Genomic DNA, 24,005 nt, shown 5'->3' on the forward strand with positions numbered 1-24,005 from the left:
TAACTTTTGCAGTGACTCTTAAATTCTGGCGTAGTTCTGATGCAGTTCTTTTATTGCATGCGCCAACCATCTACTGTCTGAAAAGCCTTTCAAAGCCTCTGTCCTGTGGATCAGCATTTTGTTGCTGACTGGATGAAGATTCGACAGCCTTGAAATATCCAGTCAATTTAGGGATTTTCTTTAGCAGTTCTTGATTACACTGTTCTTTCAGTCGTTGTGCTTTTCATTTTTGTGCTCCGCTATCATATTTTCTTTCGGGAATTTAGCCGATATGCTGTCCAGTTACCCAGAATAACACAGTGGTGTGGTATGAACTCAAAACAAAATTAACTTTAACCGGGTCACATCTACTCAATCAGCTGTTTAAATTTAAAAATGTTCTTATTGGCCAGTGGGTGTCAGGGAGGCAGTTTTATTTTAGTAGATTAAAAATATAATTAAAAATAGTTTGGCCAGTCCCAGGCCTCTAAACATGGGGCCCCTAGGCTGCAGCCTAGGCCAGCTTGTGCATTAATCTGCGCCTGCTTGCAGTGCATGTCCTAATGACCTTTTTCTAATCCTTATATATATATATATATATATATATATATATATATATATATATATATATTATATATATATATATATATATATATATACCTACACATACTTATCAAGCTAAGCTGTTCATACAGGTGGTTTCAAGGTTACTGTGTCCATGTCAGTCTGAGGCTAAATCAGACCACAACAATTTGTTTAAACTCTTTACTCTAACTGTAAAAAAAAAATCAGCAGTGTGCTAGAGTTCCGAATATGAACAGTGGCTTTCAATTGCACTTGTATGTAAACAATCATCTTCGTCATGCTAAAAATGTTAATAATATCTGTAATCGCTCCTAAAATAAGGACCCTGCTAGAATACAGTATGTATTGCACAAAAAGTACAAAAACAGTTTTGCCAGGACAGCTACTCATCTCTAGGGTGCCTCTGGCTTCTCTAGTGAGAGTCTTGGGCTTTATGAACCATCCATAAATCTTCCGATTGTCCTGGTTGACACTCCACCCTACCTGTAATGAGCCCCAGACTTGCTGTTGCTATTTAAGGCGGCCTCCAGCTGCCCTCACTCAAGCTTCTCTTGACATCGGCTGCTGCCAGCTTGTCTCCCAGGTGCTGCTGTTGTCACAGAAATCCTTTTGGCTTAAGTCCTTTATTAGTCCTAATTGCATATATGTCCTTAAACTAATAAACAAGTGTGGTACAAAAACAAGTAAATGAAAAAAGTGAAAAGCACGAGGCCATCTCTGTACAGTTGTGACGATTTATAAAATGACTTTTAGTGAAATCAAACCTTGATGTGTGCCTCTAAAAAAATACAAAATCCCACCTGTCCACCTACGCAGCAATTTTTTTTTTTAACTTGTAGAAGAATCGTGGGTGTGGACAGGTGACCTTAAAGAACAGCTGCTTATCTGAATGCCAACTAAGCTGTCACAACACCTGACTTTGAACATGACTCCAGGAATGACTTTGTTTGGTGATTTGTGCCTTTTAGACAAAGAAGAAGCTGCACCTGCTCCGCCCTGCAGAATAGCAGAATTCATCTCGATTGAAACTGAATATTGTATTCTTAAATGCCACACAAAATGCAAAATCTGTTTTCACTAAAGGATAAGTAAGATAAGATTAAAAAAAATAGAATTGCATTTTTCTCTGTAGCACAATATTTCAGTTTCAGTATAATGTCAGCAAATTGCATATCTTCGTACATCATACTGAATATTTTTTTGGTTCCTGACAGACTAAATTATTTTATTTAGTAATGATTTAATTTATTTAACTAAATTATTAAACTAAATTAACTTGAATGATTAAAATATTCCTCTGTACAAAACAGATACAGGTACAAACACTTCTACAATTCTCTATTAAAGCAGTATTGTAGTCGAGATCCTAAAAAGGAGTTTAAAACTATATGGAACTTCTGAGGAACTTGTTTCTTTTTTCTATTGTGCCATTCTACAGTGATATGCACCTTCTCCTGAGCTTAAGTACTGCTTGTGCTCAGATAACTTTTCCTCTTTTAAATTCAGTGTATTGCTAAGCTTAAGTTACTCATGGCTGCTCCTGTTAGTAGAATTAATACTCAGACCAATACACTGTAAATATGCTCTGCTCAATAATACAGATTCTAATATTTGTACTACATCTATTAAGCATGCTTTTCTAAATAATATACTGTGTTGACTTTGATTCTCTTTCTTTTACAATCTGATATCCATATGGGAAATAACTTTATGGAAATGAGGCGTGTGTTGTTTGTTTTAAATTAAAACTTTAGAAATGCAATAAATATGTAAATACGACTACATTAAATTGCAACATATCATTATATTTAATTCTCAAAACGCAAGGCAGAAAAATACCCAAGAATAAACTTAAAAACTATAAGTTACCAAAGCCCATTTGAGCTGAATGCAATACTGTGCCGACAGTAGGTGGACAAAGCAGATTGAGGAGACATCCCGCCTGATTCTGATCGATGACCTTGGTCACATTTAGCCTTCAGGAGTTTTTCTGTTGCATGAACTCTCCTCACAATGGCTTTCTTTTGATGCTACCCAGCTGGAATACGCACAGCGATACAGCTGTTAATGCGCTCGACAGGTCAAGAGTCGGAGTCTCCTTGCTGGTCTGTGGACCAAGATTTCTTTTGCTAAAATTGATTTGTTAATGTTGTGTTAAACAATTTGAAGGTATGCTGTTATGGCTTATTTTAAAAGCATCTTACAATAATGTGTCAAGAGTTGCTTGTGCTAAAATGAATGATCCTTTCACTGCAGACAAGTTATTATCCTATATTGAGCTATGTGATAGAGTGCCATAAAAATTAGGTTATGGGTTGTATAGTTATGTATTGTCTATAAAAAGTACTCACCTCTTGTAGGATTTCAAATTTTATTATTATACAACATTGAATCAAAGTGGATTTAATTTGACTTTCTTGACACTGAGCAACAGAAAGACTCTTTAATGTCAAAGTGAAAACAGATCTATCTGACAAACATAATAATTGATCACATACATTAAGTACTCTCCCCTTCAAGTTTGTATTATGTAGATACACTTTTGGTAGCCGTGCTAGCCTTGAGTTGCTCTCTCTCTGTTTTGCGCATTGGACGCTGCCATTTTCCATCATTTGTCTTTGTAAAACTGCTTAAGTTCTGGCAGGTTGCATGAGGATCATGAGTTAAGAACCCTTTTTTTTAAGTCCAGCCAGAAATTCTCTATTGGATTGAAATCTGAACTCATCAAGGAAATTTTGCATGGATTGAAACATGAATATATGTGCACAGCAAAAAAACAGGAAAATGCATCGATCAAAAAATTCAATTTATAAAACCTATGTATGCATATTTGTACCCAATACACCTTTATAAATCACAATCATCTTGTAAGTGTATGTAGTTGAACGTACCTTCAAACCCACCCTCAAACAGCCATTTATGGACTATGCTATCCTGATTTAGGCTGAAAATTGAGGCTTTGCCTTTAAGTAAAGCCATATTGAGTACTGTTGTCAAGGTCGCAACCCTCATTTCTAGGGGTGGAATCTCCCGTATTGTGACCTTGACTTAATCAGCAACTAGCATAAAAGATGATTCTTGGCCGTGAACCTTATTTGATCTGCAAATAAATTCTTGCTTCCTTTGATTTATTGTGTATTTAATCTTCTAGTTTTGGACTCATTGCCCGTTTTTATTTTTACTTCGATTTTGCTTCTCATCTGGGTTTCAGTTGCTACAATTTATTGTCATTTTCTATTGTTTTGCCTTTTGCCTGCTTCTCCTGGTTTACTCAGAAATTCATTTACCTGTTTTCCTGCCAAGTCCGGACATATGCTGATTAACCTTGTACATGTTCGGTCACAATGCTGCAGATGTTCCTTGGCTGGTAGTGTAGCCAACCTCCCAGCTGATGCACTGAGTAATCGTCGTCCTTTGCTGGGCTCCGCAACTGATCGTGCAAGCATTGTGTATGGGGGCATGTTATTCTGTAGCCATATTAGTTTGGTACTTTTTAAAATAAGACGCAGTGATCAGTTAGAAAGCACTGGTATGCAAATGCTTTTTCATTGGTTATTTTAGGCACTTTTCATCCAAACTACCGTATATACTCAGGTATAAGTCGGGTTTTGAAACCTGAAAATTCGATCATAAAATCAGATCCCAACTTATATGCCCATTTAAAAATATGACACTTAATGTTTTTTGTTTTACCTCCAATCTCGCATCAGTTTCTCAGACTGATCGAATTTTGTAGCAGCAGCGCAGTTACCAATTTGTTTTGCCACTTCAACGACTTTTAGTTTAAAACAAGCTTCATATTTTCTTCTGATCGAATGCTCCATCGTAGATAAGGGATGCCGTTATGATGTATGAGGGTGTGAGATACAAAAAACACAAATCAGTGCAAATGCACAATACATAGAAAAAGAAAAAGGCACTGTGCTCCGTGGTTACTCTCTCAGGTGGCCGTTAGCATATCGTAATCTCTTGGACCAGTAGCGTGAGTTTCCAACATTTAGTTTATACAACCGTCATTATAAAATACGGGCCGTCCCCAGGTTACGTACGAGATAGGGACTGCAGGTTTGTACTTAAGTTGAATTTGTATGTAAGTCGGAACAGATACATTATTTTAATTAATGCTATTGTTGACCGACTGTAACCAAGTGCTCTGCCAATGAATAATGGAGTTTCACCTCTTTCCGACCTTTTTATTATTTCTACTTTATTTTCAATGGTGATGGTTTTTCTCTTCTTTACTGTATTACCAGCACTTGCATCAGATTTGTGTTTCAGAGACATTGTTGAAGGGTGAAGACAAAAGGTTAAGATGAGCTCTTCTGCACAGCACTGTACAGCTATCACAGCAGGAAGGCACCCATCCTCAGCACGTCTCATGTATAGGGTGGGCCAGATATAATTATGCAATCTTCATTAACTATGAACTATGAGCTATAACTTATTCAGTTTATTACATAGAAAATCACCCGAAAAATCCCAGACCATTGAGAAGTGTGCGAACTGACAACATGAAGAATCGTCTTCGCGCTGAACTGGAATTGTCCCCGCATAAATTAAAGTCACTGACAAGAGACAACTTCCTGCTATGTGCGTAACAGTACAAGCAGACTTGCTATTGAAAATGAATGGGGGCGGCGAGGGGCGGTTCACCACCAGCCCACCTCACAGTCACCTCCACTACAGCAAGCTGCCTGCAGCGTCTGCAACACCACCGTCCACATTCAACACGCAGCCATCCGAGGCACACTACAATGCTACCCCTCGCACACCAATGCACATCTCACTGGCTAATTATTTTCACAGGGTGGGCTCTCACACTTTGCCTAGACCATGGTTAGGCTGTTCTTCTCTAAAATTTGCATATTGTGTGGGACAGAAGATGGGCCTTTACTTGGAGCTCTTCTGAAAGCATAAGGATTCAAAATTTTAAAATTATTACTAACATAATAAATGTCAAGTTGACTTTGTTGTCTCATATACATTTTGTAAATATACTAGGGGGAAAAGCCCCCATGCCTTTGGCACCCAACCCCCAGACTGGCCCCCAGTTGCGGCCAGTCTGCTGCTCGCGTTGTGAAGAGGGGGGCTGAATGCACCCCAAGGAGATGTGGTTATTCCTCCGAAACCCCCTCTTAAACAGTGATACAATGTGAAACAAATGCAGTTTTTTTTTACCTCCTCTTTGCTTGATCAGTTGGTGGCTCGCTGCTGCTGCTGTGCCGAGCTGCATGAGCTGCATGGCGCTTTGAACATTTAAAAGTTTTATACAGCCACTGTTCTACTCTTTGTCTTTTATTTCCTGCCCCAGATGTGGTTAAATCTCTTGGCACTCTTGGTTCAGTCTTGTTTTGCGGGACATGAGTTCTTGAAATTTTTTAGTTTATAATTTAAAAACGGAATAAGAATCTGAAAATCTAACAACATCACATTTAAGTTTGATAACATCTGAAAAGAATACATATATATATGTAGGTTTTAAAATAAGTCCGATTTAAATCGTGACAAAAAACGTCACATAAAATTGTTGCACAAAATCATTGCACTTTTAGACTTTTAGACTAGATTTTATTTATATATATATATATATAAATATATATATATATAAATATATTAAATGTTTAGGGTTTTTTATATTTTCACTGCAGTTATTTTTATTATTAATAGTGTTTTAATTTGGTCTGTTTAATTTGTGAAAATATTATTGTTATGATTTTTTTCTCAGGTTGCTATTCTTTTCATGAATGCTGTTTAGCAGTGCACTGTGTTCAACCTTGTATTTGATTTTTGAAACCAATAAAAGTCTACATTCACGCTGCAACTCATTTCCCATTTTTTGACTCATTTGTGATACAGATGTTTTGGTTATAGAGAAATGTGATTAACAAAACACCATAATGAATCAAAACTTTTCAGAAAGGATTTACACAACTGTTTTACATCCAAACTGTTTTACACTCACATTGTACTCTCACCTATTCAGTATATATCACAGTGCCTTGCATAATGTTTGGGACAAAGACGCATTATTCCTTGGATTACCCCTGTGATGCACAGTTTTAAGTTACAGATTCAGATGTGATTATAGTGCACATTGTAGACTTTCATTTAAGGGTATTTGCATACATATTGGTCATACCATGTGGAAATGATGACACTTTTTCTACATGGTTCCCCTGTTTCAGGGCACCATAATGTCTGGGACACATGGCATCCCAGGGGTTTATGATTTCTTAGGTGTGTTTCATGGCTTTGGCCTGCTTCTACCCTTTGGAGTCTGTAGTTACCATTGTTCAACATGAGGACAAGAGCTGTGCCAATGAAAGTCAAAGAAGACATTATGAGGCTGACAAACAAGAATGAAACCACTAGAGACATCAGTGAAACCTAAGGATTACCTACATCAACTGTTTAGAATATCATTAAGAAGAAAGAATGCACTGGTGAGCTCAGTAATTGCAAAGGGAGTGATAGGCCAATGAAGACCTCCACAGCTAATGAAAGAAGAATCCTTACTATGGTAAAGAGAAAGCTCCATCTGTCGGACAGAGAGGAAACGGTCTTCAGGAGGCAGAAATAGATGTGTCAGAGATGAGTATCAGCAGAAGAATTCATAAGTAGAAATATAAAGACCACAATGCAATATGCAAACCACTAGTTATCCACTAAAGCAGGATGGCCAAATTGCAATTTCCAAAGAAGTACATCAAGGAGGCTGCAGATTTCTGAAAAAACATCTTGTGGACAGACCTGTGTCCGAATTATTAAGAATGTTTTCTTTTAATGTTGATCTGCAAATCTGTTAAGAAAAGTTCCAGTTCTCTTGAGGTTCTCACATGAGGTTTTCCCAGATGAATTTGAATGGAAATGAATTCAGTTAAAATTCGCAGGACTGGTGGTGCTAAAAGGAGAGGAGCATATTTGTGTGGTCTTACCATCCTGCTGTAACTGTTATGGTTTTTAGATTAAGAGAATCAAGACCAAAGGGCAAAACCGGACAAGTAAAAGACATTGTAGGGACTCAAACAAGAGATGCGAGAGGAAAGCAGGACAACTGTAAGGGACATTTTATATGCTTTATCTTCTTTTCTGTGTGGACTTTCCAAGATGGCAATGGTGAGATCATATTATCAGTTGTTTTTCTTAAAGCAAATTAGTTTCTCCTCAAACGTGGTGAATAGTGTGAGATGGACTATTTTATTTATGTGAAATGATGACAAGTGATGCTTATACATCTGTGTTATGCAAAAGATGTCAGTTTCCATAAAGTTCCGCTTTCCTTTATTTGTTTTGCATTTGTCTTTGAGAACTGACATGTTCGTATGCAGGCTCCCTCAGATCTGTTGAATAAAGGACATCCATTGGAACCATTACAAGGGTGATCTCAGCATATATTCAATGGAAACTTCCTAACAGAACAAATTCTCAAAACCCAAAAATTGTAGTACAAAATAACAAAGCAAACAGATGAGAAACAGAAAGATCAAGTTGTTTCCTCCAACAATCACTAGAAATTTTTAGAGAAAATACCAAAACTATAAAGTCCATAAAACCCTGCTGCCATGTTAAATCACAATTGCTAAAAAACTGGTGTCACCGCCAAACATTAAATGACTGTGGCAATGAAATTCGAGAGCAAAATGGCAGTGCTTGCAAAAAAAAGCTAAATTGGCAGTGTAATGCCATCATGAATATAATATTATTTTTAAATAGCCATAAGAGATTAAGAAGGAAAATTTTCTGTAATAATTTCATGCACCAAAAAATGAAGTATGGGATCTGGATGAAGAGAAGCCCAGTAATATGAGTGGCTTTTGGAATAAAAGTGCCAAGTTTAACGCATTTGTAGCACTAATGGAGACACTGAGTGGTATTTTTGTATCCCCAACAATGGCATTGTCACACTTTTATTAATTTTCTGGTCACTACTTTAATGTAAACACCACATACACTGTATGTTGTGAAATGCTTTTTTAAAAACATGTAACAATTCCTACACATACAGTATCTGTCATAAAGAGCTGTTCACCAAGCCCAATTAGACTGCATGTTCTGTGCAAAATCAGACTAAGATATGTTTTGACTACTAAAATGATTTTAAGTGAAATATATTGGAAACTCTTACAATATACCTAATTCGGCTTCTTGGCGTTACTACTGTAAAGGCTGAAGATGTTTTAAGAAAGCTGGCTGTTTTATTAAATGTGCGTATTCATTTGAAACGTCTGCTATGCGTGTTATGATTTTCTGTCAGGGGACTTTGTCAGCTCTTAGTGGTCCTGCAGACTTTTACTGGTGCTGCCCTGAGGGATGAAGGAGTTGGCTTTAATGCTCTGAAATGAGCAGCTTGTAAAGTGCCATGCAGCCTTGTGCTTCAGATGTGTAGTCTAAAGTAAGTACAGAGTTGTATGTGGGGGCCATTTTTCATCTGGAATGAAATAAAGCACTCAATCTATTTTTCTGTCAGTGAATGTTTTATGTTATACCTTTCATAGTGAGTACAATATCAAAGTACTTTTACTAAAAGGAAGAGTAAAGTAGATATCAGATCTTGAGGCAGCAGTTGTTGCAAATTTAGGCGCAGATGGTAAATACCATTCAAATGCAAGCTTCTCCTAACCAGAGTCTTGATGTGATAGCAAAACACAACTTTTAACCAACCAGAGCCAGTATTTGCAATGCTGGGTGCAAGACGAGGAGTTCAGAAAAGCTCCCACAGCTATGGACAAATAGTCAGTAGTTGGAAGGTATGAGGTGTGATATATGGCCGACCGTTCATCCTGGCCAATACCCCCATACCACCAGGTGGAGCCCTCCCTGCAGTATGGAGGTGCCCCGAAGACCAGCAGGGCATCATGGGCTTTGGAGTCTTTATGCACAGCCCTGCTGGATACCATGGGGGCCGCTAGGAGACGCTGCAGGGAGGAACGACGATTATTTGCCTTACGCCCTGGAAGTACGTCCGAGTCACATGGACAAGGGGAATGACGTGCTTCCGGGGTGAACAAAAAGACTTTTGATCTGACCCGGAAGTGATAGGAGATCACATGGACTGGGGATTGGAACACTTCCGGGTCAGGGATTATAAAAGGATTGTGGGAGCTCCCAGACGGCGAGCTGAGCTGGGTGGAAGGGTGGCAACGCGTCTGGGAGTGGTGGAGAGTTTATTGTAGTGATTATTGTGTTATTGAATGAGTATTATGGAGAAGAGGGTGCTTTGTCCACTGTTGTGCATAAATAAAGTCAACACTTGTGTCTGGCGTCTTAGACAAGGGTTCAAGGGAGCGATAGCGCCCCCAAACTGTCACAGAGGGTAAATCAAAAAGTAAAGGCAATTAGGTGATAAATGCAATGAATAGAAGCTCGCTTAATACAACATGTTTGCAATTACTTATGGATAGTTCATACCCGCACAGCACAGCACTCTGCAGGTAGTCTAGTTGAAGCCAAGGTCAAATGAACATTGATATTCAATATTGCACCGTAGTGATGTTTCTTTGGGCAGAGAGAGTGAAACCTGCTGATATTCACTGAAGGATGGAAATGAAAATAGTGTGACTGAAGGAAATGTTTATGGATGGATAGAAGGGATAGAATGTGGGTGTAACCAGTTTACCCAATTTAACCAACAAAGCTCAGTCTGGTTGACCATCAACATGATGCAGACGAGCCAACATCAACATGTCAAATGCTTTCATCAGAGAAGACCGACAGATTACTTTGTCCGCTGTTGCTGCACGTTTGGGTATCAGTTATGGATTTGCACGTGCCATGGTGGATGATGAATTGGGGTACCGTAAAGTTTGTTCAAGATGGGTACCCAAATGGCTTAGTGATCTGCACAAGCATCTATGCGTAGAGTTTGAGATTTAGTTCCTATAACATTATGACAAAGATCCAAGTGTTTTGATGCAGATTGTAACTGGAGATAAGACTTTGTGAGATAGCAAGGAAGAGACAAAGCATGCAATAGAAACCAACATCTTCTCCAATAAAACAGAAACTCACACAATATCCCTCTGCAAAGAAAATCATAATGACATTCTTTTCGGACATGACACGTCCTATTCTGGTGCATTTTCAGGAAAAGAAACAATCAGTGACCAGTGTAATTTACTGTGCTAAGCTTAGAGAGAAATTAAAGCCAGCAATTCACAGCAAATGCAGACAAATGCTATCAAATACAATCTTGCTGCACCATGATAATGCACATCCCCATGCAGTGGCCACAATGGTGGAGGCAATGCAACAGCAGCAGTTTGAATGTTTTCCACATCCCCCTTACAGCCCTGATCTAGTACCATGGGACTATTGCATCAATGATCCACTTAAAGAGGATCTACATGATCGCAGGTTCACCCCTGATGATGAGGTTAAGGAAGCGGTGCTTTCCTGGATTTGGGAGTAGCCAAAAAGCTGCTTCTACTAACGAATAAAGAAGTTAGTGGAACAATATAAGAAGTGCATCCACCAACGGGGAGTCTAAATGGAGAAGTGATAGAGCTGCTTTGTTCCTCTGCTCACAGTTACTGGTATTAAAGGGTATGTTGCCTTTACTTTGTGATTCACTAATTTTAACAACTATCTGTTCAGTAAGTTCTCTTTCTGCACAGATATATTCATCAGCTGCTAATTTCATCCCAGTATTGATGTGGAAAAACTTACATAATGCATTCTACCCTGAATTACTAATATTTGCCTCACTAAAATTTGGGCATACAAAGAAAAAATTTGAATACCACTTTTTAATGTTATAAAACAATGAAGGTGACTTTGCGCAATTATAACGACCGAGTCTGAGACAATTTTCAAACACATGACTCATCCTCTTCATAATCATTCTACAAAAATTTTGGTAGTCCAATGCTGTATTCATAAACCGTTAATTAACTCTCTGCTATTCTGTTTCTCTTCTTTATCACTTGCTGTGGCGCTTGGTGCCACTGCTCTACTGCCAAACTGTTCTCCTACCTATGCAAGACGCCTTGAGGTACTGTGAGCTACTGGAATCTTCGGGAGAAAAGATTCTGCCATGTGTTTGGATGGCCCAGCACACAGTCCACTTTAGAATAGCCAGGAGGGGGTGGGCGACCAGTTGGCTGAGGTCTCCAGGACTGTGACCATGTCTGGCTTTGTCTTTTGACTGTATTATAACTAACTGTGGACTCCCAGAGGTTTATCTTCTCCAAGGATACTATTGACTGCAGGTTTTGTTTTCCTCTCTGCCATTGTAAACTGGCCGGAGCTCAACATTTATGGTATTGAACGGATATCGTTGGGTTCCATTTTTCTTCACTTTGTGCATCTTTATGTGGATGTAATAGGCAATTAGTAATTTGAAAAGGTTGTAATTGCACTTGTTACTGTGCTCTCAACCTGCACTCAATAAAAAGTGCTATATAAAACCAAACAAAATTAAACTGAATTAAATAAGATAATTATTGGTGCTGAGCCCCAGCATGAAGGCAAACCAAGGAGACGAATCCTAAAGAGGCTTGTAATTCCCAGGTCACCACAATGGCTCACATTCACTTCACAGAAATTCCCTCATGTAGTGACCTCAAAATAATATTTAATACTTGCATAATAGCATAATCATTACCTTCTATGTAGAATTCCAAGAGTGTGTGCTGTATTAATGCAAACTAACGTACATGGGAGAACTGAAAAGAATCAAGCCAGCTATAAACATTTTACGAATTATGCTATTAACAATAATACATTAACATTTAAAACACTAAGACTCTTGAAATATGTTATTGTCATTTTTCAGTGTTTTATATCAAGTTCTTACAGTATACCTCACAACATGCAGACTGTTAGCAGCCGTTTCCCAAGACCACGGAGTTAATCCGCCACCCCAGAAGTCACAGCTCCACATTAATCAGTAGGAATTCAAATTAAAGTCCCAAGCTGTTAAACAGGAAGTGTTCAGGTAAGCAGGCTATTGTCATTTTTATTTCAAGAGGAATATTTTATGTTGATGCGATTAGAAGTGTGTGGCTTTGTCATCATTTATTTAGAACAATTACAGAGGCAGCTTTCTAAAGTAGTCCTTCACTTTTCTGTTACCAATTAGCTTTTTGTTTTCGGTACATTTAGCTCTTAATTGGTATTCTTTTATGTCTTTTGTTCCGCACAGTATACGGTCTGTCTGTAAAATCCCAAGAACGCATTTGAAATAAAAGAAAACATGAACCTTTAGCAGGAAGTCCAATCAAAAAGATATTTTTTTTCCCATAGTGCTGCACATATATTTTATCAAGTACAGTTGTAGCAACTACATGCCAAAGCAGGCTAACACTTTTATGACTTTTACTGTGTATGTTTGGCCGTCTCATTCACACTTTTAATAATATAGTGCACTATGAATGTAAAACAAGGAAGAGACTATACAAAGATCATCCATAAATTTGCAAGTTGACCTTGATATCCTATTGTGGTGACATAAGATGGTGGCAATGTATGAACTTTCATGGCTCAACAGTAATTCGTGCTTCCACACCTGCCATTTCTGAGATTTCATTCTGCTGATATCTTAATTATGTGTTTTTCAAATTTTTATTTTAGCAATGCAAGTCGCATCACTGTAATAATAATTCAGTTTCAATCTGCACACTAATGTACAGTCCGCGGCTGTGCTCTGTTTTGTCATTTTAATATCAATGAAAGCATTTCCAGCAGCTACAGTATGACACCCCTTATGCTATATTTGTTGTGTTGTGTGATGGACCCCTTTACAGTCTGTTTCAGTTTTATTGCATGGCTTGAACCACGTAATCAACCAAATAGAAATGGTATATCTGGACTAGCATTCGGCATGCTTTCTTCTGTAGTGTGCTCTATTGTTTTTGTGTATGTTAAATTTAAGCTAATTACTCCTATCGATTTAACATTTAGGCAGATGCTGCACACACTTCAATACATTTATTAATATGTAAAATATCATCATAATTTTTGGAACATTTCTTTTACACCTTTGATAATGCTAATTATGTAAAAAGACAAATCCTTTGGCTGCATAATCATTAGTAGTGTAAGAGGAAAAAGGCAGGAATTAAAGGACAGAATTGAAATTAAAATGTCAGAGCACCTAGTCGATCTGAAGTTGCCTTTGAAATAACATCTTCACTTTAAAATTTACATTGAGCTCATTACACAAAGTTAATTTACCTTTTTGAAGGATTGTGTTTGAAAAAGGGAAACGCTTTGAAAAAGAGATCAGATTCAGGGGAAAAATCTTGGTTGGAAATGAAGACGTGATGTTTTGGATTGCAGTTTTAATTTTTTTTTTTTTTTTTGTCGAAACTCCATTTCTCCATTATGCAGCTAAATGACCACCTAAATAAACATGCTATTCTTAATAAATTTCAGTCGGGTTTTAAAACAAATCATAGCACAGAAACTGCACTTGTTAAAGTAGTAAATGACTTGCGGGTGAATGCAGACAAAGGCCATTTATCTGTTCTCATCCTCTTAGATCTGAGTGCTGCATTTGACACCATTGATCACAATATTCTTAGAAATCGCCTTAGTCAATGGATGGGCCTCTCTGGCAGTGTCTTAAATTGGTTTGAATCCTACCTGACAGGGAGAAAATATTTTGTTAGTTGTGGGAATTACAACTCGAAGACACATGATATCCGATATGGTGTTCCACAAGGCTCTATCCTGGGTCCGCTGTTATTCTCAATCTACATGCTTCCGTTAGGTCAGATTATCTCAGAGCACAACGTAAGATACCACAGCTATGCTGATGACACACAGCTGTACTTATCAATAGCACCTGATGACCCCGATTCTATTGATTCACTAGCACAATGTCTGACTTGTATCTCAGAATGGATGAATAGTAATTTTCTCAAGTTAAATAAAGAGAAAACTGAAATCTTAGTGATTAGCAATAATGGATACAATGAGGCTATTAGAAATAAACTGGATACATTAGGATTAAAAGTCAAGACGGAGGTAAAAAGCTTAGGGGTAATTGTTGACTGTAATCTGAATTTTAAATCGCATATTAATCAGATCACTAGGACAACATTTTTTTACTTAAGAAACATAAGTAAAGTTAGACCTCTTATATCACTGAAAGATGCTGAGAAATTAGTTCACATGTTTGTTTTCAGTCGACTAGATTACTGTAACGCACTCCTCTCAGGACTACCCAAAAAAGATATAAATCATTTGCAACTAGTGCAGAATGCAGCTGCTAGAATCCTAACTAGGAAAAGAAAATCCGAGCACATCTCTCCAGTTTTAATGTCACTACACTGGTTACCTGTGTCATTCAGGATTGACTTTAAAATACTGCTTATGGTTTATAAAGCCTTAAATAATCTCGCTACATCTTATATATAAGAATGTCTGACACCTTATATTCCAAATCGTAACCTCAGATCCTCAAATGAGTGTCTGCTTAGAATTTCAAGAGCAAAACTTAAAAGAAGTGGTGAGGCGGCCTTCTGCTGTTATGCACCTAAAATCTGGAATAGCCTGCCAATAGGAATTCGCCAGGCTGATACAGTAGAGCAGTTTAAAACACTGCTGAAAACACATTACTTTAACATGGCCTTTTTATAACTTCATTTTAATCTTAATTTAACTTAATCCTGATACTCTATATGTTCAATTTCCTCATAATAACTATTCATGGTGGCTCTAAAATCCGTACTGACCCCTACTCTCTTTCTGTTTCTTTTTCCGGTTTCTTTGTGGTGGTGGCCTGCGCCACCTCCACCTACTCAAAGCTTCATGATGCTCCAACAATGATGGATGGATTTAAAGGCAGAAGTCTACGTGACCATCATCATCATCAAGCCCTTCCGTGAGAACCCTAAATCCAAAGAGGACTGTTTCATTTATGTTAGGTAGAATGCCCAGAGGGGACTGGGCGGTCTCTTGGTCTGGAATCCCTACAGATTTTATTTTTCTCCAGCCGTCTAGAGTTTGTTTGTTTTTTCTGTCCCCCCTGGCCGTTGAACCTTACTCTTATTCGATGTTAATTAATGTTGATTTATTTTGTTTTCTTATTGTGTCTTTTTTCTATTCTTTATTATGTAAAGCACTTTGAGCTACTGTTTGTATGAAAATGTGCTATATAAATAAATGTTGTTGTTGTTGTTGTTCTGAAGACTTCACACAGCACACAAAGCCTCTTTTCACTGCATTAACTATTTAATTTTGGATTCATTTCCAGCTATCTTTGGATTTGATGCCACACACACACATCACCTGATTACATCACACATATTAAACCTTTATAACCCGAAACTTTTCCCATTCTATGGTGGTTTTCTCCAATTAACCAAAATTCTAAATGTTCATCTGTTGCATTTTTAATTTCCTCCCATACCAATCCTACTTTCTTCTTATCATTTATTCTTTTGGGATCTTCCTAACTTCTTATATTCTACAATTATGTGCCTTGACCACCACAATACTCCCTTTCCCATATTTATTAACACACATTGCTTACTTTGTGTCACATGATCAGAAGGACATGGGTTCAAGGTTTAGGGGTGCCAGCCAATTAAACCCCTTTTCACTTTGAAAACAAAATAGCGGTCACCACCAGGTTCTTCTTCACTTTTAAATGAGCTGGAAGAGAGGTGCTCCATCTATTTCCTCAGTGGCTCCTATAATAAATGCCCACTTCCGGTTTGCAGCCAAATAAATAGCGCTCAATCTTGGTGAGATAGCCTTTGGCTAGAAGGTTCTGTAACCGACTTACTGCACTCAGTGCAAAAAAGGCTGCAGTGCCTGCACAGGCCTCGAACAAACCTGACAGTTACGCCATGCATATATTGTAAGCTGGAGGGGTGATCGCACCCCAAGAGGACACAGAGGCCCCTGGCAATACCCCTGAAACACAGTCTACCTTCACGTTGCTCCTTACCCTTCTCACTTGCACTATAACGCGTAATGAAAACCTTGCGCGGTACTCCGTTGACTTAAAAGCCTTGTGCAGCGCAGCGCCTGTCGGTTTTTTGGAACTGATTGCTTTGCTTTTATCTCTCTTTCTCTGACATTCTCTGCTCCTAGCGGAACTGTCATCTCTGACTTGTCATGGAGCACGTTTAAGCTTTTGAAAAAGAAACAAATGTTTGTTTGCAGTGTTTGAATAAAATTCCTATTATTTACAACCTCCTGTTTCTCTGTGCAAATCTGTGACCCAAGCGTCTAACTTGTTTTGAGTACTAATTATGACTAACCACCGATCTGTTCTTTTTTAAGTTTCTTTCTTAGTCTTAGTGTGAAAAAATAATTCTTTTTATTTTGTGTCTGGAGTAAAAGTGTATCTCTTGGTCATCTTCATTAAAAATCATGACAGTAGAAAACGTAAAAAAAAAAAAGGTGGGCACCCAATCAGGAAAAGAAAACTGGCAATGGGCATCTGTGGCACGGGTTTTCAGACTATTTCATGTTCTTCTGTGAGTGACGCAACACTAAGTCGTTAGCCATATAGCTGGGGATTTCTTGAAATCATCCATGGCAGCTTCTCCAAAGCAAAGTGAATAACTTGAAAAAGTATGTTAACCAGATTTCCCAAGACCTAGCCATTCCTTTTTAAATATATTTCAAAGATTTGAGGATTGCATTGCAATAACTAAATACCAAATCATATGGCACTATATTTTATTTAAATCAAAACAAATATTCTGTCCATCCATCCATTTTTGAACCTGCTTATACATTGGGAGCAAGGCAGGAGCAGGCCAGCAGTTTATCAGAAGACACTGTCATGTAGAGCATACCCATAGTTTTCATTTCAAGTAAGTGGCATGTTTTTGAGGTTTGGGTGGATACCTGGAGTAATGAGAGGAAAGTCCAAACCAGGCATGGGACTCTTCACATAAGGGGCGGGCGCAGAATCGAAACCCAGGACAGTGGAGCAGAGAGGTAGTGAAAATGAGAACTAAGCCATTGAAGGCTGCCTGCGCTGACCTTGGAGGATTGTCTAGTTTAGATTTTCTCTGTTAAGGTGTCATATGAATTTATTACTAAAGGGTGTTTGAAAAGATAAATGGATTTATCTTTTTTTTAAAGTTAGCTTTGTTACACTTTGTGGGAAATGAGAAAACTGTTAATTATTGCTCAGTTAGCATGTATTGACTATAGTGCTTAGTAAGTGATGAAGAATAAGCAGTGACCTCAGAAAACCTAAAGGGTTTTTTTTTAAAAAGGATTGCATGGGCCATGGAAGAGTTTAGGAAGCCAGACGTTTAAAACACAAACTTTTACACAAAACAGGATAGAAATGGATATGGTTTCATTGCCAAAAAACTAAAAAATATAAATACCATATATTGGTTAAATTTCACATTAAGCAAAGAGTGATACCTACAACAAGAATATTTATTTGTAGCTCAGTTCTTAAAATATATAATCACTCTTTAACTCTTTAAAGATGAGTCTGATGATAAGCTCAGATGGCCAGGAGGACAAAAAAAAAATCAAGATAACCTGAAATAAAAGACAGCTCTGTATGGAATCCAAACACAAAAGACCACCCAGACCCCAATGTGCATTCTACCTAACATTAATGATCAAGTAGTTCTTTATTGTTTTCAAGGCTTTGTCGTGAAGGATTCAAAGCAGTGGGTCTCGTGGAAAGTTTCATTCGAGCATCACATGTGGCTGCACAGGACTTTGGTCAGGTGGAAAAGAAAGCAGAACAAAGTAGAGATTAGTAATGTTTGCAAACAATAAAGACGGTGATAATTCTTTGTATGCTTAGTCTATTAAAAGTAGAACTAAAATGCAGCTACAAAAAGCCAAATTAAAGGAGTGTTTTAAAATGATCTACAGTGTTAGCCTGATGTATCTCTATTGCTAGAGTACTTCAGATTTTGGTGCATAACAGGAAAAGGCCGTCTCACCACTTTTATGTGTAGCTCTTAGAATGTCACTATTAGAAGATCTAAAGCACGGGTGTCGAACTTCTGTCCTGGACGGCTGCAGTGGCTTGTAGGCTTTCATTCTAACCATCTTCTTCATTAGTGACCAGTTTTTGCTGCTAATTAATTTCTTCTACCTTAGTTTTAATTAACTTGACTCAGGCCCCCTTAGTTGTTTCTTTTTCCTTAATTAGCAGCCAAATGATAGGAGACACAAAACGAGCTGTCACATGACCAGCTCACCTGTGCCCATCACACAGTATCTGAAAATAAAGAAAGATGAAGGTCTCAGTAAGGTTAATCTCTCAGCTCACCAAAACATCTTGACGATGTTCTTAGAAAAAACAGAAAAGTCAACAGTTTTGGAAATGTCTGCTGTGGCAGAATGAGAGCAGCAACAGGCCATGGAATTAAAAAACAGGCTTAAATAACAGCAAGAATGGGCTTCTCATTAAGAAACTGGTTGGAGTGAAATTGGTTGAGTTTGAAGCTCGATTTAGCTGGTCATCTGTTGGCTCGTTTCACATCTCATTTCTGTTTGGCTGTCATTTAATGAAGAAAAGAATCAATTCAGAGGACTGAATCCTTAAAAACAGGGCTATTAAAATGAAGGGAAAAGAAATTAATTAGCGGTGAAAAACTGGTCACTAATTAGGAAAAAGGTTAGAATGAAAACCTATAGGCGCTGCAGCCCTCCAGAACTGGAGTTCAACACCCCTGATCTAAAGTTATGACTTGGAATGTAGGGCAACAAGCATCCCAAAATATAGGAAGGAGCAAGATTATTAAGGCTTTATACACCATTAGTACGTAGTGTTTAAAAGTCATCTCTAAAGGAGATGGGTAACCAACAGCAATGTTAGTTACTGGAGGAAATGATGCAGACCACAACATTCTGTCACTCTTTAATTCAGTTGGAATAACCATTAGTTTAATCGATTTAGCCCACAACTTAGGTGTTATCTTTAACACTAAAATGACATTTAAAACACACATTATTAAACTATCTGAAATATGTAATTTCCAATTTAAAAATGTTGAGATATTAAGATGTTTTCTAAATATGCAAGATAGTGAGAAATTAATTCATGTATTTATTTCTAGTAGGATTGATCGCTTCAATGCACAGTCTGTTCACTGGCTGTTCAAATCGTTCTTTGTAAAGCTTTCTGTTAATTCAAAATTCTGCTAAAAGAATCATTACATGACCCAGAAGATACAAACACATAAATCCGGTTCTCAAGTCCTTGTGCTGTCTCCCAGTTAAGCTTAGGACCAACTTATAAATTTAGGCCCTGCTTACTTATCTGAACTCACAATTATATACAAAAAACAGAGTGCACATTGAGATATCAAGATACTGGCATGTTATAAAATAACAGTTGGAGGTCGAGCTGTTCATTAAAGGGTCAGCTAATCCTTCTATATAAAAGCGGTCGGGATTGTCCTTCCGTCCCGTGAGTGCTACGCAGGCGCTGAGTTTCACACACGCCCCGTCCATTTTGCAATGCACGATGGGATTTGTAGTTTCGTTTTTCCAGGTAACAGATTATTTTCTACTCCAGACTGTGTGATATCTTCTTCTTCTTTCTTACTATATAAAAGCAGTCGGGATTATCCTTCTGTCCCGTGAGTGGAAAGCGTAGCGATATTCCGCTTATCACAGACTTACTACTTGCAGCTTGCGGTACGAAGTGACATGATGTGAGCAGAGTTCTGGTGCTCCCATCATTCCCTTGCGTTTGTGCGTGATGTGCTGGAAAAATGGACAAAATTATGTCTCTGGAAATAATTAATGTTGATGGAGTACAAATGCCTCACCGAGTAGTAAATATCAGGGGGGTTCAAAAGGGCGACCTCAATATAGAAAAAAAGTTTAAATTTCATCACAAAAATAACAGAAACTACGAGTATTAAAGTAATATCGCTCAAATGCAATATAACCAAATGAATGAGTTTGTATAAAATATCAAATTGATCTACATATTGAATTGCCTTAAGAAGTGGTCAACTTCAAAGTCGGTCGCCTTAAAAGGCAGGTCAGCCTAGTACAGTATAAGACATGACCCTTCAGTCTCAGCGTTTAGATCCAGGCTGAAGATTTACTACTTTAGTCTGGTATACCCTCACTAGAGCTGCTGATTAGCTGTGCATGCTGCATTTCTATTTGTTAGTCATGGGTACAAAAATATACAAGTAATGCAATATTTACAAACCGGTACTAACCCTCTACTATCCTGTTGCTCTTCACAGTATCTTGATGTGGCACTTGGTGCAACTGTTCTACTGCCAGGCTGCTCTTCTGCATATGGAAAAGTCATCTTGGATTAAGAAGGAGGGATGGAATCATTCGATGGAAAGATTCCCTCATCAGAGTGGATGGCTCAGCACAGACTCCAGTATAGAAAACTCAGGAGCAGGTAGGAAGCCAGTTGGCCAAGGTTTCCAGGACTGTGACTTTGTTTTTGATTTACTATTTTACAATTTCAATCTTAATTGGCCATACTTCATTAGTTAATTAATGGACAGATATTGTTGGTTTCCATTTTATGCTTAAACAGTTTCTACCTTGTTTTCCGTGTGTTTTAACAGATTTACATATTTATTTGTACTAGTGTTTAGTAATTAGTATAACCTGCAGTTGTATTTTACCTGAGAATTGTTCACAGCGCTTTGCGCTTACAATCAGTGAAGAGCACTAGTTGTTGTTGTAACCAATGTCACAAGGCTTAACCTGGGGAGATGTGCTCAGACTCTTGGTGCTACATTTTGAATTAACTGCAGCTGATGGATGTCTTTCTTAGGTAGGCCAGGTAGGAATGTGTTACAGTAATCTAGTCAACTAAATCTAAAAGTGTGAATTAATTTCTCAGCATCTTATATAGTTATAAGTGGTCTAGCTTTTTCAATGTTTTTTAAATGGAATAATGCATTGGAACCTTACAAATATGTGGTTTAAAGTTTTGGTCAGAGTCCATGATTTAACCTAAATTCTTTACTTCTGCCTTGACTTTTAATGCTACAGAATCAAGTTTATTTCTAATACTCTCATTATGATTCATTTTTGCCAATAACTAGGATTTCAGATTTATCCTTATTTATCTTGAGAAAATGACCACTCATCCAGTCCAAAATACAAGACAGGCATTTGGTCAGAGAGCCCAGAATGTAAGTCATCAGGTGCTATGGATAAATAAAGCTGTGTGTCATCTGCATAGCTCTGGTAGTTCTCCTTGGGTTACGAGACAATCTGGCCTAATGGGATTATACAGTGGAAAATAACAGTTGTCATAGAATAGATTCAAATGGTACACCTCATACAATATCATGGATTCCTAAACTACAATTACCACAACTAACAAAGAATTTTCTACCAGTTAAATGAGAGTGAAACCAATTTAAGACACTGCCCGAGGGGCCCATGCATCGACTAAGGTGATTTATTAGAATACTGTGGTCTATGGTGTCAAGTGCTGCATTCATGTCTAGTAGAACAAGAACAGATACGTGGTAAACGTCATTTACTACTTTAACCTGTGCAGTTTCTGTACTATGATTTGTTCTGAAACTTGTCAAGAATAGAATGTTTATTTAAATAGTCAATTAATTGCTGAAAACCCACTTTTTTCTAGAATGCTATTTAAAATAGACAGGCTATAAATAGAGTACTGTTCAGTGCTGGTCCCCTTAGAAGCTTATTGTGTCAGGAATTTTGTTATCTCTGTTCTCCATAGCAACATAAGATTACATTTTTTTTCATTACCACAAAAATAATTTGGTGGATTTCTTAAATAGCTAGACTAGCTGTGCTACTTGTCTAAGATGGGTTGAAATCTAAGTAATCAAGGTAGATCTCAGCACTACCATTTGCAGTGTACCATGCAATGCATATGTCTGTCACATGCCATTTGGTATGGGACTCATAAAAGCAGTGCTCATGTCTGTGATGCACCCTCTATTGAAATGACAAATGCAATGCATTTTTTTTTTACTAAAAATGTTTGTGGTGAGCCATCGTTTGCATGTCAGAGACAAAGCAATTGGACAGACACACAAATGGACACACAGACACATCTATTTATTAAGGTGGTTAAGTGGCTCCATTATTAAATGGAACGATAACTTTGTCAAGGACCTGGAAAGAAACCAGCAGCGAGAATTTCTGTTTTTAAAATGCTAAATGGTGCTGCTGGTCCATTTAACTGTCGATTACACTAACAGCGAATTTGATTTTCTAATGATAATTAAATGTGGGATCAGAAGTAAGATCGACATGTCACCAATGTGTAATTATCCTAAAAATGTCCCTTGTGCTCAGTTTTTAATGCACATACAATGACCTGCTATGGTTCAGTTTCTTTATTTCACAGGACAGCATTTCCTTCACAGTCCTTTTTCTGTTTTCTGGTGATTGTACATTTCATTGAAATTTCTGGTTTCATTACAAGCACTCAGAAGAGATGAGTAAACTGGACTGTGTTTTGTTTTTTACGTATTTTATTTGCATTTACTGTTTATGTGAATGTTTATGATGTGTCACATAGAAATTGTTTTGCACTTTCGTCGCTCACTTTTACCTACTCTCTTGTGTAATATCACTTTTTCTAGCAGTTGTGAGGAGAAACATAAGTTAAAAAATGGCACTGTAGGGTTTGATGTACCTTCTCCGTCATCTTTGTCCTGAGAGATAGAACTCGGCTTTATCTAACGAGAAATGAACTGTGATTTACAGCCACTGTTTAGATGTTTTAAAAAGGCAAAGTATTTTATGGTCTCTAAAGTAAAAAGACAATTACATCCTATTTAAAAAACGATAAAACTGAACATTTTTGTGCTGAGTGAGAAATATGAACTATGAATTACATGTAGCAAATTTAGAACGACAATTACTAGCCTCGTACAGCATGACCTTCCCTGTCAGGAAGTTCCTGTCGCATTCAACGCAGTACCAAGCGGGTTTAATGCAGTTCAGGACTGTGGGAGCCTATCCCGGAAACTTCAGGAGCAAAGTAAAAGCCAGTCCTCGATAGGGTTTGCAATAAAAGAAAGACTGACTTTGCAAGTCGTTACCTTTTATAAGCACCAGTGCCGTGACTAGGATTTAGAAATCATGGGAGGACAATTAAATGACTGCGGTGAGTCGGCGCCATGCCCGGGGTTTGTTCCTGCCTTGTGCCCTTTGTTGGCTGGGATTGGCTCCAACAGACCCCCATGACCCTGTGTTAGGGTATAGTGGGTTGGATAATGACTGACCGACTGATAATTAAATGATAAAATACATCTTTTTTTTTTTTTAATGATTTTTCTTCTTGGATGGAGAGTGCCGGCCCCTGCTTCACACAAACCTATTCTGTAAAAAGCACCTAACCATATAGGCTGCATCAGGTTAATTACAAAACAATGCTAATTTACGTGGCGGGCTGATCAGAGAGCTAACTAACTGTTGTGCCACGTCCTAAACATTTCTGACAGCCTAAAAATATCCTGTTACAGTGCACTGGTTTGAAAAGTACAAAGTGGTGGTGTAATGTGCACCACAAA

The sequence above is a fragment of the Polypterus senegalus genome, chromosome 10 (assembly GCF_016835505.1).
Source record: "Polypterus senegalus isolate Bchr_013 chromosome 10, ASM1683550v1, whole genome shotgun sequence".
Classification (NCBI taxonomy): Eukaryota; Metazoa; Chordata; class Cladistia; order Polypteriformes; family Polypteridae; genus Polypterus; species Polypterus senegalus.